Here is a 14,001-nt window from a genome sequence, read left to right as displayed (position 1 = left end):
AACTTCTGCACTTCCCAATGATATTTTACGTTCCCTCATTGGTATTGGCATTTACCATGATTATTAGATTCTCTCATCTTTCCACTTCTTCCTAATTCAGCATTTATCTCTTCAATCAGCTTTTAGGGAGTATTATGTACACTGTGATAAGTACAGGTTCCAAAGAACATGTATTCCTGCGTTCTGTATTCTCCCAGAGACCAATGTTGATCATTGTACACAGTAAAAAAAATAATAATAGAAGCACGTACTGTAGCACCGAGGAGAACATGAACCACTGAGCTTTACCTGGAAGGTTTCACTGGAGAAGAGACTGCTGGGCTGAGGCTGGAATGGAGTGGCTTTTACCAGATAAAGGGTGTGAGGCCACGGAGGTGAGTGTGGGTCCAGGGCCCAGGAAGCAGTGTCTGGCCCAGGCTCTCCATCAGTGTCATAGGCTGCCTTCCGGTCACGGATAAGGCTTCTTATTGCTCGTGTGTGCTCAGATTTGAATGCCCCCAACAAGGACTCTCCATTCTTCCTGAACATTCTCCAGGACTAAGTTCACCGAGCCTCCCAAGGTGACACTTCACCAGATGCCCGTGCCTCCTGTCCACAGTCTTCCTCATTCAGTTGGGCATGTTTAAGTGCCATTGGCCTCCATGTCCTTCCCTCCGTTTCTTTTCAAATATTCCATAGGATTTTAATTTGTTTCTTGCTATAGTTCTTGTCTTGTGAGAACTAAGTTGACATTTAACACTTTAAATAAATGCAAACTCAAAGTGCCATGGTTCCTATTTAGAAATGTGAGTGATAAAATGTAATACAAACCAAGAGACAACACAACCAAAATATCCAGGACACATTCCCTTTCCCTCATGGGCATGTGTCTCCTCCCCCTCCTCCTCCTCCTCCTCCTCCTCCTCCTCCTCCTCTTTCTTCTTCAATAGTTAAGAGATTTTATTCTAATAGCTATAATTATAGTGCTTGTTGTCGAAATGAAAAATGAAAACAAGTATACAAATCAGTTGATTACTGATCATGTATTGAGAGCAGTAAGAGGTTCCACGACACCAGATAAACCAGTTCTGAGGTTTTCCCCAACATAAATTTTAACAGCTCTAGTTTCTTCAGTGTTTTCTCAAAATACAAAAGAAAAAAGTAGAGGTGGTTGTTTCTGATGTCAATCTGACCCTCGCTGGCTGAGGGAGTGAAGGCACATGTGGATGGGGGCTCCAAGGAGTTAGGCTCTGAGATGACCGGTCACCGGTCACCTACTGGTGAGGCCCAGACAACCTGGAGCGAGTGAGTATCATGTGTAGGGAACATGGGAGTCTCCTGTTCTGGCCAGAGTGGTCCCACCAAAGCACCTGTGCTGACCCACACTGACCGGAGGGAAGGCTGGGGTCCTTCCAAGGGATCTGAGTGGTGGCCGCAGGCCCCAGCCCACCCCATAGGCAGTGGTGTAAGCACAGGTACAAGCATGAGTGTTATGGGATGCAGATGACCCAGCGAGACAAAGCCAATCAGGGACCATAAGTGACCATGAAGAACATATTGTGGCTGGTTCTGCCCATTGCACGCTCCAGATGGGAGACAGACCACAGGCAGACTAGATTCAAGCCATTACTGCAGAACTAGGCACATTTCTCCCTTCTCTCTGTTCAAGTGTCTCCTTACCTTTTATTATAAAAAATGTATTGAGTTTGGGTTAAAGACCAACCGCCAAAATGGATCTCAACACAGATTTAAAGCCCAGAGGCGGAGCGTTGAGGGAATCTCACAGCAGCTCCTAGAGGCCCCGCCCTGGGTGCCTAAAATCCCTTCTCAGTACTAAACAGTGGGTTGATTCTTTTTTTTTTTTTTTTTTTTACAATAAAAAAAAGCTGAGTAATATTGCATAGGAGTACCCGAAACTGCCTCATGGGAAACAAGAACTATTTGCATCAAATAAAAACCAGGTTGCAGGCTGCGTCTGCACATGTACAGCATGATGAAGCACACTGAGACCGACCATGGAGACAGCTTCAGGCACTCACACCACAGGGGCACATCTGCCACCTGAGAGGAAAGCAAGGGTGAAGGAGGGAGTGAGGGGGAAGAGAGAGCTGATTGGACCGCCCGTCCAGTCCCTCATAGAGCCCGTCCCCACGGGTGGCACAGGCGGCCTGAATGTACCAGCTCCTGTGGCGCAGAGAGTGGAGGCCCAGCTTGTCTGTGATCTGATCTGCGTTTATGGGTGATATTGGGGAGGTCCTACTTGTTTGCGAGCACGAGCAGGACAGCATCCCTGAGCTCATCCTCCGCCAGCATCCGCATAAGCTCCTCTCGAGCCCCATTCGCACGCTCTCGGTCATTGCTGTCCACCTCAAAGGTGAGACCTTGTGTGTTCTGGAAGTGGTGGCACCGCAGAGGCCGGGTCTTGTCCTGGCCACCCCACATAGTGGAGCTGATTTTTGTTGTTGTTTGTTTTTTACATATATATATATGTTATTGACTTTTTACAGAGAGGAAGAGAGAGGGATAGAGAGCTAGAAACATCGATGAGAGAGAAACATAGATCAGCTGCCTCTTGCCCACCCCCTACTGGGGATGTGCCCGCAACCAGGGTACATGTCCTTGATCGGAATGGAACCCCGGACTCTTGAGTCCGCAGGCCAACGCTCTATCCACTGAGCCAAACCGGATTTGGCAGAAGCTGATGTTCTTACATTCCACGGTCTCCACATTGAAACCTGTGGTGGGGATGGTGGTCACGAGCTCACCCAGCTCCAGTTTGTACAGGACGGTGGTCTTCCCCGCAGCATCCAGGCCCACCATGAGAATGCGCATTTCTTTTTTGCCAAAAAGGCCCTTGAAGGGGTTCGCAAAGATATTCCTCATGCTGCAGACTGGAGGGAGGAGAGACACTGGCCAGAGAAACCCTCGGCAGCCGCGGTGCTGCTGCTACTCCGAGCCAGGCCCTGGTTTTGCTCCCATAAGATGGGGGCTCTGAGCCTGTGTCTTCTGTCTTTTTGTGTCCATCTTCTTTCTGCAACTTGCATTTGTTATTCTGCATTGAAATCCAGGCTGCATATATTTTTTCATGGACTCCTTTAGTATTTTAGTAGACTCCAAAGTGCAGTGTGATTCTCATAGGCTGCCCCAAGTTATACATGAGCATGCAGAAAGAAAATATTAGGCTACTTATCATTTTTAAATATACATATTTTTTATTGATTTCAGAGAGAAAGGGAGATGGGGAAAGAGATGGAAACATCAATGATGAGAGAGAATTATTGATCAGCTGTCTCCTGCATGCCACACTCTGGGGATCAAGCCCAGAACCCAGGCACGTGCCCTGACTGGAATTTGAACCATAGCCTCCTGGTTCATAGGTTAATGCTCAACCACTGAGCCACGCAAGCTGGGCACTACTTATTTATTTGTAATTAATTTTAAGGTGACTATTTTTTATTTTTTTTATTTTATTTTTTTTTTAAATATATTTTATTGATTTTGTACAGAGAGGAAGGGAGAGAGATAGAGAGTTAGAAACATCGATGAGAGAGAGTCATCGATCAGTTGCCTCTTGCACACCCCCTACTGGGGATATGCCTGCAACCAAGGTACATGCCCTTGACCGGAATCGAACCCGGGTGCCTTCAGTCCCCAAGCCGACGCTCTATCCATTGAGCTAAACCGGTCCCGGCTAAGGTGACTATTTTTTAATGTTTTAAAATATACATCCATTTAATGCATGTAATTTATAACTCTGCACCGACTAGGAGTGCATGCTCAAACATTATTTGCTTATGGGGTAAAGACAGTTCGGAGAACACTGATTTATGTACTTCTTTTCTCAAGCAAAAATGTTTCTGGTTTTAAAGAGTATTCTACCAGGCAGTTCTCCTGTTTCCTAATCCGCTGTTAGTTCTGCTAACTTAAGATTTAAAGGGAAGAAACTCTGAATGATAAGCACAGTCTTATCTTGCTAATGTTTTGTTCAGTGATAAGAGCCTTGCCAAGAATTCAGAGCAGCTTTGTAAAGATGGAAGTTCCTGGCAGGTGGTGAGGGAGAAATTTTGAGAAAAAGCTTGAAGTAGCAGCTCCTCCCTCAAATCACATAAATAGAAGCACAGACAGGTGGACAGTCTTCCCTGACTGCCAGACTTTAGGGGCAAGGCCTTTCTCTGTTTCACCTAACCACGTGCTCATTTGAGAACCTCATAAATGCCTACACTGTTGTTTCTTACATCCAGAGATTTTTTTAAAAATTAAGATATCTGGAGAAGGGGGGAAAATAATTAAAATAAAACACCACTTATACTAAAAAAAATAATAATAAGAATTTAAAAACCCACTTCTATTCTTTGCCAATGCAGTGAGAGATGTACTATAGCGTTTTTAGGATAAATTTTAAAATTTGATTTCTTTCTTTTTCTTTTTCTTTTTTTCTGCAAAAAGCTTTATTGTTTCGTTTGGTGTGTGGGAGAGGGCTCCAGGTGGTTAAAAGAATGGCTAATACCCTGTTTCCCCGAAAATAGGACAGTGTGTTATATTAATTTTTGCTCCCAAAGATGTGCTAGGTCTTATTTTCAGGGGATGTCTTATTTTTCCATTAAGAATACAGTACACATTTATTATTAAATGAAAATAAAGGAAATTTATTACCTGTATACGGTACGGTAGTACGGTAGTTGTCAACACAAACCAGACAAACTGTGAATCCTACAGTATCAAGAATTTACTCAATGACAATCATGTCATCATCTTCTGGAACATCATCATAATAATCCAATTTCTAATTTCCTGGTGAATTTCTTGTGACTCCATTTCTTTCAGAATCAGTGGACCAAATCTCTCATGTTTAGCCTAAGGGGGGGGGGGACCTTATATTTTACTCAGAAGGAAACCTGTAAGTAGGTCTTATTTTCGGAGGATGTCTTATTTTCGGGGAAACACGGTAGTTTCGGAGAGAGGTTCTGGTAAAAGCCAGAGACACCAGGGGGATGCACAGGGGCCTCTGGAAGGCCTCTGGGCCCCAAAGGCTCCTGGTCGTGCTTGAGGGTGAGCCTTTCGAAGAGATGCTCGCCCAGCCCCGCCTGGGATGTGAGTCAGGCGTCGCCCATCTTCTTGATCAGTTTTACCTCCTCATCCAGGAAGTGGTTCTCCAGGAAGTCACAGAGCTGAGGGTCTTCCCGGGTAGAACCCAAGGAGCAGCTCCAAAAGGGCCTGGTCAGGTTCCTCTCCACGGCCAGGGCGGCCTCCATGGCATCCTGAGTTTTGCCCCCTCATCTTGGGAAAGCTTCGGCACTTCCTGGAAGAGAATGCGGCTGCCACGCTTGTTTTGCTACTTTAAGAGATGCTCAGCACCCTCGTGCTTCTCCGCCAACTCAGGGAAGAAGTGGTCCACACCCTGCAGAGCCACATCGTCAAGGTCAAAATAGAAGCCCAGGGAGAGGAGGGGTGGGAGGCCCGCAGATGCAGCTTGGCCAGGCGGTTGACCGCAGCCTCCTCTTGGTGGAATAATTCTGACGAATTTGGGAGCTCATGGTTGTTCAGCAATAAGAAGTTAAGGAAGAAAAAACAAAACAAACAAACACCCAAAACTGGTGTGTTGGCTGGTCCCGGAGGTGGTTCTGAGGGTGGTGACTGGATAAGGCACAGGAGAATGGCTGGAGGCTGGAGAAGGGGCGTCCCTGGGTCTGTCCTGTCCAGACACCGTTGAAGCAAGAGACAGATCTGGGGCCGGCTTAAGTTTGATTTCTTTATTATGTAAACTTACTTCATAATCCAAAATTAATAATATATACATTATCCTAGTATATATGCTAGTGTAACCTAAGTTTCTCACTTTATTTGAAGAGTAGTGTGATTGTGGGTGTGATCAAGTCTTTTGAAGTTCTGAAAAGGATTAATGAAACTCAATTTAAGAAAAAAAAATTCTTTATTGATTTTAGGGAGGAGAAAAGAGAGGAGAGATCAATTTGTTTTCCACTTATTTTTCATTCATTGGTTGATACTTATATGTGTCCTGACCATAACCTTGGCGTATCAGGACAATGGTCTAACCAACGGAGCTACCTGGCCAAAGGCATTATTTTTTAAATGTTCTTAGAACTGAGCCGTCTGCTTAAGGTCTTCACCTTGCTGTTTCTTGGAAAAAGACATCTTGGAATCTTGGCCCTTTGATAATTTATGGTTTGAAATTTGAGTCAAATTTAGAAAATTTAGCTCCTCGTCAGCCTTCAGACTGAAAGGTCCCAGGTTCGATTCCGGTCAAGGGCATTTGCGTTGGTTGCGGGCGCATCCCCAGTAGGGGGTGTGCAGGAGGCAGCTGGTCGATGTTTCTCTCTCATCGATGTTTCTAGCTCTCTATTCCTCTCTCTTCCTCTCTGTGAAAATCAATAAAATATATTTTAAAAAAGAAAAAAAAAGAAAAAGAAAATTTAGCTCTTTAGTCCAGGTATCTTTCTAACTCAAGTTATTCCTAAACATGGTTTTTTGGTCCTTACAACATTGTTTGTTTGTTTTAATCCTCACTCAAGGATATTTTTTCCATTGATTTTCAGAGAGAGTGGAAGGGAGAGGGAGAAATGGAGAGAAACACCGATGTGAGAGTGAGACACATTGATTGGACGCCCCTCCTCCCCCCCAACCAGGGCCAAGAGCCTGTAATCGAAGTACATGCCCTTGACCAGAATCGAACAAGGGACCCTTCAGTCCATAGGCCCTTCTATCCAGAGTCAAACTGGCTAGGGCCCAACATAGTTTGAATGTTGCCAAGTTTTATTTGAGAAGAAAGTGCAGCCACCCAAGGCACTGCACACGGACCTGGCAAACTCTTAGGCATATAAGACCCCTAGGAATCCTAGCACCCCTCCCTCTTCCTCTGGTCTCCACCCCTACCTTTTACAGACATCTACCAACATGTACCAACATGCCTCTGGGAATCTCTGTGCTCCTCTTACCATTTGGCTAGGTCCTTCTTTAGTGAAGTTGGTGCAGTTTTCAGTCAACTACCGTGTTTCCCTGAAAATAAGACATCCTCCAAAAATAAGACCTAGCGCATGGAAAGATAAGACATCCCCTGAAAATAAGACCTAGCGCAACTTTGGGACAAAAAATTAATATAAGACACTGTCCTATTTTCGGGGAAACGGTAGTAGGACCCAACCAAAAGGGCATTCTGACAGGGTTCAGCTCTAGGGAGAGCTGGCTCAGCAGACACTGACTAGTCGGGCTGTGAGTCCTCCATCAGATCCGCTCCCATCAGGTCTGCTTAGGCGGTAGTTTTTCCCGCAGTCCCCTTTCTGCAAAGAATTGCAACGTGGTGTCCAAAATCACCTACGGGGCTGGATCCCTCTCACTTCCCAGCTGATTTCCTTACCAAAGACTTGGTGTTTTAATCTAAATGTGGGAAAAATGAATACCCACTCATGTCATGCTTTATCTAATGAGTTATTTGTGAAAACCAAATGGAAAAAAAAATGTGAACAAAGGCACTTTGTACGTTATAAAACTTATCATCTCAAGTTGTCACACATCAAAGTAGACTCAAGCCACTTTGTCAAATTCTAACGCTGGGCTGCTTGGGTGGCCTCTGGTCTTGGGCAGCTTTTTGAAAAACTCCCACTTCCTTACTCTCACCTACATCAGTGGTCGATGTGGCTCTTTGGCCCCTTGAGTGTTCTTCCAAATAGACTCGCCCAGGCCGAAAACCGACTTCTGCACATGGGCCACGAAGTTTCAATCACACTGTACGTCCGAGCCCACACGTGGTATTTTGTGGAAGAGCCATACTCAAGGGGCCAAAGAACCGCATGTGGCTCTCGAGCCTCGGTTTGCCGACCACTGACCTATATCTTCCAGGCTCCCAGGGTTGTGAGTGGAGGGAATAAAACCAGGTGTCTGACCAGTGGGGGTCAGGCCAAACCTGAGTTCAGTAACCTTGGTACTTGAGTTCTAGCGAAGAAAAGAATTCAGAGCCAAGACCCAAACTGTAAGAGAATATTTATTCGGTAAATCCCAGCCGTAGAAGCAATTCCTAGAAGAAATGGGCTTACAAACAACTTATAGAGAGAGGTAAAGGAAGGGCCCTCGGAGCTCGGGAGTGAGGGAACTAGTGGTAACGTGCCTGGGGCAGGGAGGGGAAGTGGAGAGGGGGAAATGAAATAGCTTGGGCATGCTCCCAGGAGGTACTCTGTCCTAAGAGTTTTAAGGGTGGTGATTTTAGGGGAGGTCCCAGGAGCTGATCTTAGAAGAATATTCAGCAGTTTTTCAGGTGTGTCCTTTCTGGGTTGTGGTCTCCACTGATTGTTTGGCCCGCACCAGGGCCGGAGGTCATTATTCAATGCCGCTGGTCCTGAGGTCAGCTGTGGCTGGTTTTATGGCTTATCTGGGCCTGGAGCTGATATACAACTGAGGAATTTATGTTATCTCTAGGGAGGAAAGGTCAGGGGTCCACACCAAATGACTATTGATACTTTAGGGGAGGAAAAGTCTCCCTGGGGTCGAGATCCCATCCTACAAGTGATTGTCCCTTGCTGGGCACTTGGGGCTTTCCACCCTGGTGACCTTCTGTACCTGGCCCACCCTCCTTCCTCTGCTCATGTCTGTCTACCTGCCAGCCACACCAGAACAGGGAATATAGGGTCATGGTTATCATGGTGGCATCCACTCAAATCTGCCCTCTCCGAGGGGCATTCCACCACCCCTCCTTTTCCTCCCAACAAGTCCCTCCTTCAGAAAAATGTATCGTTCTCAATCTTTTCCTTATGGTCTTACTCTCAGACTTTTTACCCAAGCGCTTGTTTAAATGCAATGAATTTCTAGATCAGGGAAGAGGTATCTTTGCATATGGAGGGAGGATATGACCTTTCATTGGCTTTCAAATGTCACTGCATCTGCTTCTTCAGCCCTTGGGTATCGAGCAACTCAGGGCCTACTGGGTCCATAGCTAGCTAAGCTCTATTCAGCTAGGATCCTATTCAGGATTTCATCAGCTAAATCCTAGTTAGCCAAACCTTTTGCTAGAATTCTATTTTAACAAGCTCAGAGAAACTTCCGTCACTTCCCAGAAGGCACCCTCCTCTGACGGGAAGGGTAAGTGAATGGGAAAGTGGTAAGAGAGAGCCATCTGCCATTGCCTTGCAAACCTTGAAGAGGTGCTTATTGATTGTCCCATAACCTCACTTTCAAAAAGTTTTCTGAAGGAAATAATCAGAGATATCTGGAAAGATTTTTATATAAAGATACACATTTCAGGTTTAGTTATAATTTATGTTACTATTTACGTTTATTTTAAATAGAATTTAGAAATAAGCTAAATGTTTAATAATAGGAAAACAATGTAACAACACCAGCCATGGCTGACCCCAGGCCCAGTTGCAATGAATAATGACCCCCCTGCCCTGGTGCCAATCAATCAGTGGAGACCACAACCCTAAAGGGACAACCTGGAAAACTGCTGACTATTCTATTATTCCAATTTATGCTTAACTGGAGAATGGGAATACTGTGCAGCCGTTGAGAATTTCTCTCTGGAGAACAATGAAATGAACAATGAATTTTTTTTTAAATGACAAAACAATATGTAAAATTTTTTATTTCAAGGTGAAATGTCTAGTTTGTATGTCTGTCTTTTCTCCTGAAGACCAGTTTAAATGACCAAAGGAACATTAAAATAAAAACTTGACCTTTCCTATGTAAAGGTTGCCCTACAATGAAAAACGACTAGATGTGTGAGATGAATCATTAGGGTTCATGACCCCAGGGAAAAGAATGAATATGGCAGAGATTATTATTTTCCTCAGGGAAATTTGAGAAGATCGTTTTCATGCTAAAATGGGACCAACGAGCTATGAAAACTAGCCACCACAATTTTTCAAATGAAATATGACCCAGCAAGTCTACCTCCAAGAATTTATCCTATAGATGTACACATTGCAATAGCTTTGCAATGGCTATTTGAATTTGAATTGCATTTTGAATGGCAAATTGAATGGATTTTGAATGGCTATGCCAATAGCAAATTTGCAATAACAAAAGATTTAATGCAGCAAGCCTAAGTATTCATACATTGAAATAATACACAGTCACAATAACAAAAAGAATGTGGAAGATATTTACTTACTGACAAGGCAAGACCTCTAAGATATATTGCTAAATGAAAAAAAGGAAAGCACGTGTAAAACAGTGTATTTTTCCAGATGTGCTAAAATGAATCTGTGGTGGTTGCATGTGTGTGTCACAATCGGTAATACGTGTGTGCATAGAAAAGACTGCAAGTCTCAATATCAATGTGTAATGATTATTTTTTAAAAATATATTTTTATTGATTTTAGAGAGAGAAGGAGGGACAAAGAGAAACATTGATGTGTGAGAAACATTTATCTGTTATCCCTCATATATGTCCCTACTAGGGATCGAACCCACAACCTAGGTATGTGCCCTGGCTGAGAATTGAACCTACAACATTTACAGTGGAGAAACCTGGCAGATACCATCTTAACAAAGTGATAGAAGTTAACTCCACTAGCAATGAGACAGTTGGCATTGTGTACCTCCTGACAGGATGCTCTGAGAACACAGGGCCACCCTTTTGGTGTTCTTTCCAAAAATGTATAAGCTAAATATAATGAGAAAAACATCAGAAACCCAAATTTAGGAGCATTCTGCAAGGAACTGTACTGTATTCTCTAAGATTACCAAGGACTAAAAGACTAGTAAAAACTAATATGAAAATTGTCTCCTCGGGCAGTTGTTCAATTGGGAGTTTGACTGCTTGTTATGGAGTGCACTGACCACCAGGGGGTGGCTCAGAACATGGTGGGTGTTGGTGACGCGGTGCTGGCAGCTGGCAGCAGTAGAGTTACTGCCAGCCTCAATAGGCCCCAACAAGAGTGAACTGTGGCAGGATGGTGGAGCAGGTGAGTGGGTGGCACCAGGCCAAGGCAAGTGTGAGGGGGCCCGATCGCCCTGCAGAAAGCAGCCAGTGGCCCTGATTGATCTCCCCACAGGCGGGATGGTGGAGCAGGTGAGGGAGCGGTGCCAACCCAAGGTGGGGTGCCAGGCAGGGCTGCAGGGAGCAAGCTGGGGCCTTATCTCCACAGACCACCCCAAGGGACCCCCCACCAGTGCATGAATTCATGCACCAGGCCTCTAGTAACAAATAAACGCAGTGTGTGGTCCAGGTGGATTCTGCCTCTACAAAGGACATTGTTGAAATAACTGGGAAATTTTGCCAAAACCGGTTTGGCTCAGTGGTAGAGTGTTGGTCTGCGGACTGAAAGGTCCCAGGTTCGATTCCGGTCAAGGGCATGTACATTGGTTGCGGGCACATCCCCGGTAGGGGGTGTGCAAGAGGCAGCTGGTCGATGTTTCTCTCTCATCGACATTTCTAGCTCTCTATTCCTCTACCTTCCTCTCTGTAAAAAATCAATAAAATATATATTTAAAAAAAAAAAAAAAAAAAAAAAAAGAAAGAAATAACTGGGAAATTTTAATGGAGTCTGGGGATTGGGTGGTACTAATGCTTCAATACTAATTTCCAGATTTTGCTGGTTATACTGTGGCTATGTAGAAGAGTGACTCTATTTTTAGGAAATGGTTCTTACGAATTTAGGCTGGCATGGCTCAGTGGTTGAGCATTGACCTATGAACCAGGAGGTCACAGTTGATTCCCACTCAGGGCACATGCCCAGGTTTTGGGCTCCATCCCCAGAGTGGGGTATGCAGGAGGCAGCCAATCAATGATTCTCTTATCATTAATGTTTCTGTCTCTCCGTCTTCCTTCCTCACTGAAATATATATATTACTTTCTGAACCACTAGCAGATATGACAGGACATCATATCTGCAAGTGGTTCAGAAAATAATAACAATACAGATAAATAGAATGAAAGGCAAATATGGTAAAATATTGATAATTGGGAAATTGAGATGCAGGGTTATGGGGATTTTTTTTTTTCCTTACAACTTCACTATTTTATAATTGATCAAAAAGAAAAAGTTAAAATGGATGAAAAGTTAAATAATGAAATATGACCCAGTAATTCTACCTCCAGGAATTTATCAAACTATTTATTAAAATAGTTAAAGAATAGCTGAGACTGGTTTGGCTCCGTGGATAGAGCGTCGGCCTGTGGAGTGAAAGGTCCCGGGTTCGATTCCGGTCAAGGGCATGTACCTTGGTTGTGGGCATATCCCCAGTAGGGGGTGTGCAAGAGGCAGCTGATCGATGACTCTCTCTCATCGATGTTTCTAGCTTTCTATCTCTCTCCCTTCCTCTCTGTACAAAATCAATAAAATATATTTTAAAAAAAAATGTTTCTAACTCTCTATCCCTCTCTCTTCCTCTCTGTAAAAAATCAATAAAATATATTTAAAAAAATAGTTAAAGAATAAACAATTGAGGGGAATAAAAATCAAAGGCAACATCTGTAATATTTTCAATAATGAAGATAAAAAAATTTTAAAAATTAAAAAATTGAAAAATAAAATAGTTACATAAAAGTAGTCAAAAATAAGTTAAAGATTATAAATAAAACTTTGAAGTTTTTAAGAAACATCAAATTTTTATTGTAAATTTAAGAGATACAGGAGAAACTGAAATACAGGAGTCTTAAACACACCTGTTATCTGTGTGAGATCAAATGGACAGCAAAGTAAAAATTAAGATGTGGCAATCCTGATTAGCATAATTAATGAAGTAACTTTAGTCCTTATATGTCAAACTTTATACCTTGAAACGATATATCCCTTCTCTTCTAGTGTCTGTTGACGACTCACAAAATTTGATTGTATTACTTATTAGTCCACAAGAAATATCAATAGAGTAAATCTAGTTGAAGGTTATTTCAGTGAGTAGATGTAGTTTTGAATACACAGCGTTTAGGATCAGCTCTATGAATCAACTGGGGTTGCTTTTGCTTTTAGAGTGTTTTGTCTCTGAAATAATGCAAATATAGATAGCCATATTTTTGTCCAAAAGTAAATTTTATTTCAAGCTGCTGTTACAATTTTCACCAGTACAGCATGTTGGGTTGCTCTCAGAGCAAATTCCACATTAAGTTCTATGCCACTGTACTGGCAATTGGAATTGCTATTAGTCTTCATTTTCATCTGTGTGTTGGTGTTTCTATTGTGGATGCCAGGAGTATTTTAAAATGTATATTTGCTGGTTCTTTCCTCTTAAAAATGTAAAAATACAATGAGGTATACTATATAAAAAGTAAAAATCTGCTTTGCTATTTTCTATTCTTAGTTGCCTATCAAATAAATGCTAAATGCATGTTGCTTTTATAATGGGAAAGAAACAGTGCTGTATATTTTAAGTTATTTTCTGAACCTTTTGTAAGTCCATCAGTTACAAGGTGGGTCTGTACGAACCTCCAGGGACAGAGTGGTGAAATGATTTGAGCAAGTTTCTTTAGTAAGTGTTGTGAGACGATTTTTCTCTTTTTTAAAAAATATGTTTTATTGATTTTTTACAGAGAGGAAGGGAGAGGGATAGTTAGAAACATCAATCAGCTGCCTCCTGCACACTCCCGATTGGGTATATGCTCATAACCAAGGTTCATGCCCTTGACCGGAATCGAACCTGGGACCCTTGAGTCTGTAGGCCAACTGAACCAAACCGGTTGGACAAGAAGATTTTTCTGATACGTGGTAGAGATCAGATCTTTTTGACTTTGAGAGGCCAGAACCTTGCCACTCTGTCACAGTCCCGTCTTGGCTGTTTCTGAAGGACGTGCTTGCTCATGCTCTCCAGCCGGGGAGGCCGCTAACATGTGCAAGTCCTGGGATGGAATATTGATTGTTTCAACCTTTCAAAATGGGCTACGAATCCATTTAGAGTTACTCTTATGGGAAAAGGTTAATAGAAATTTTAATGAAACATTTGACTTTGACAGGATTGGAAACTCAATCGCTTTGAATTTTGAAACAAAGCCTTTTCCTCTAAGACCATCCAGTTGCAGGTTAGCAGCTGTCCAAACTCACAGATGGAAAAGCAGTCGTGGGCGGCACTCCGCCTTGT

At 43.1% G+C, this 14,001-nt stretch overlaps 1 protein-coding gene and 2 pseudogenes across 3 annotated transcripts in view; 1 reads left to right on the top strand and 2 right to left on the bottom strand.

The window, feature by feature from the left end:
* The window catches only part of NAXD (NAD(P)HX dehydratase), a 151,116-nt gene that overhangs the window by 91,721 nt on the left and 45,394 nt on the right, over positions 1-14,001 (top strand). The window lies entirely within an intron of this gene.
* LOC311618715 (ADP-ribosylation factor 1-like) lies at positions 2,007-2,968 on the bottom strand (annotated as a pseudogene). Its single transcript has 2 exons — positions 2,663-2,968; positions 2,007-2,428 (listed from the first exon to the last, which is right to left on the bottom strand). The product of its transcript is annotated as an ADP-ribosylation factor 1-like (transcript).
* On the bottom strand, positions 3,878-5,513 carry LOC311618714 (ferritin light chain-like; annotated as a pseudogene). Its single transcript has 2 exons — positions 4,977-5,513; positions 3,878-3,901 (listed from the first exon to the last, which is right to left on the bottom strand). The product of its transcript is annotated as a ferritin light chain-like (transcript).

This window comes from Pipistrellus hanaki (assembly GCF_964339955.1).
Source record: "Pipistrellus hanaki genome assembly, chromosome: 3".
Taxonomy (NCBI): Eukaryota; Metazoa; Chordata; class Mammalia; order Chiroptera; family Vespertilionidae; genus Pipistrellus; species Pipistrellus hanaki.
This window is presented reverse-complemented; position numbering and strand designations above follow the sequence as displayed.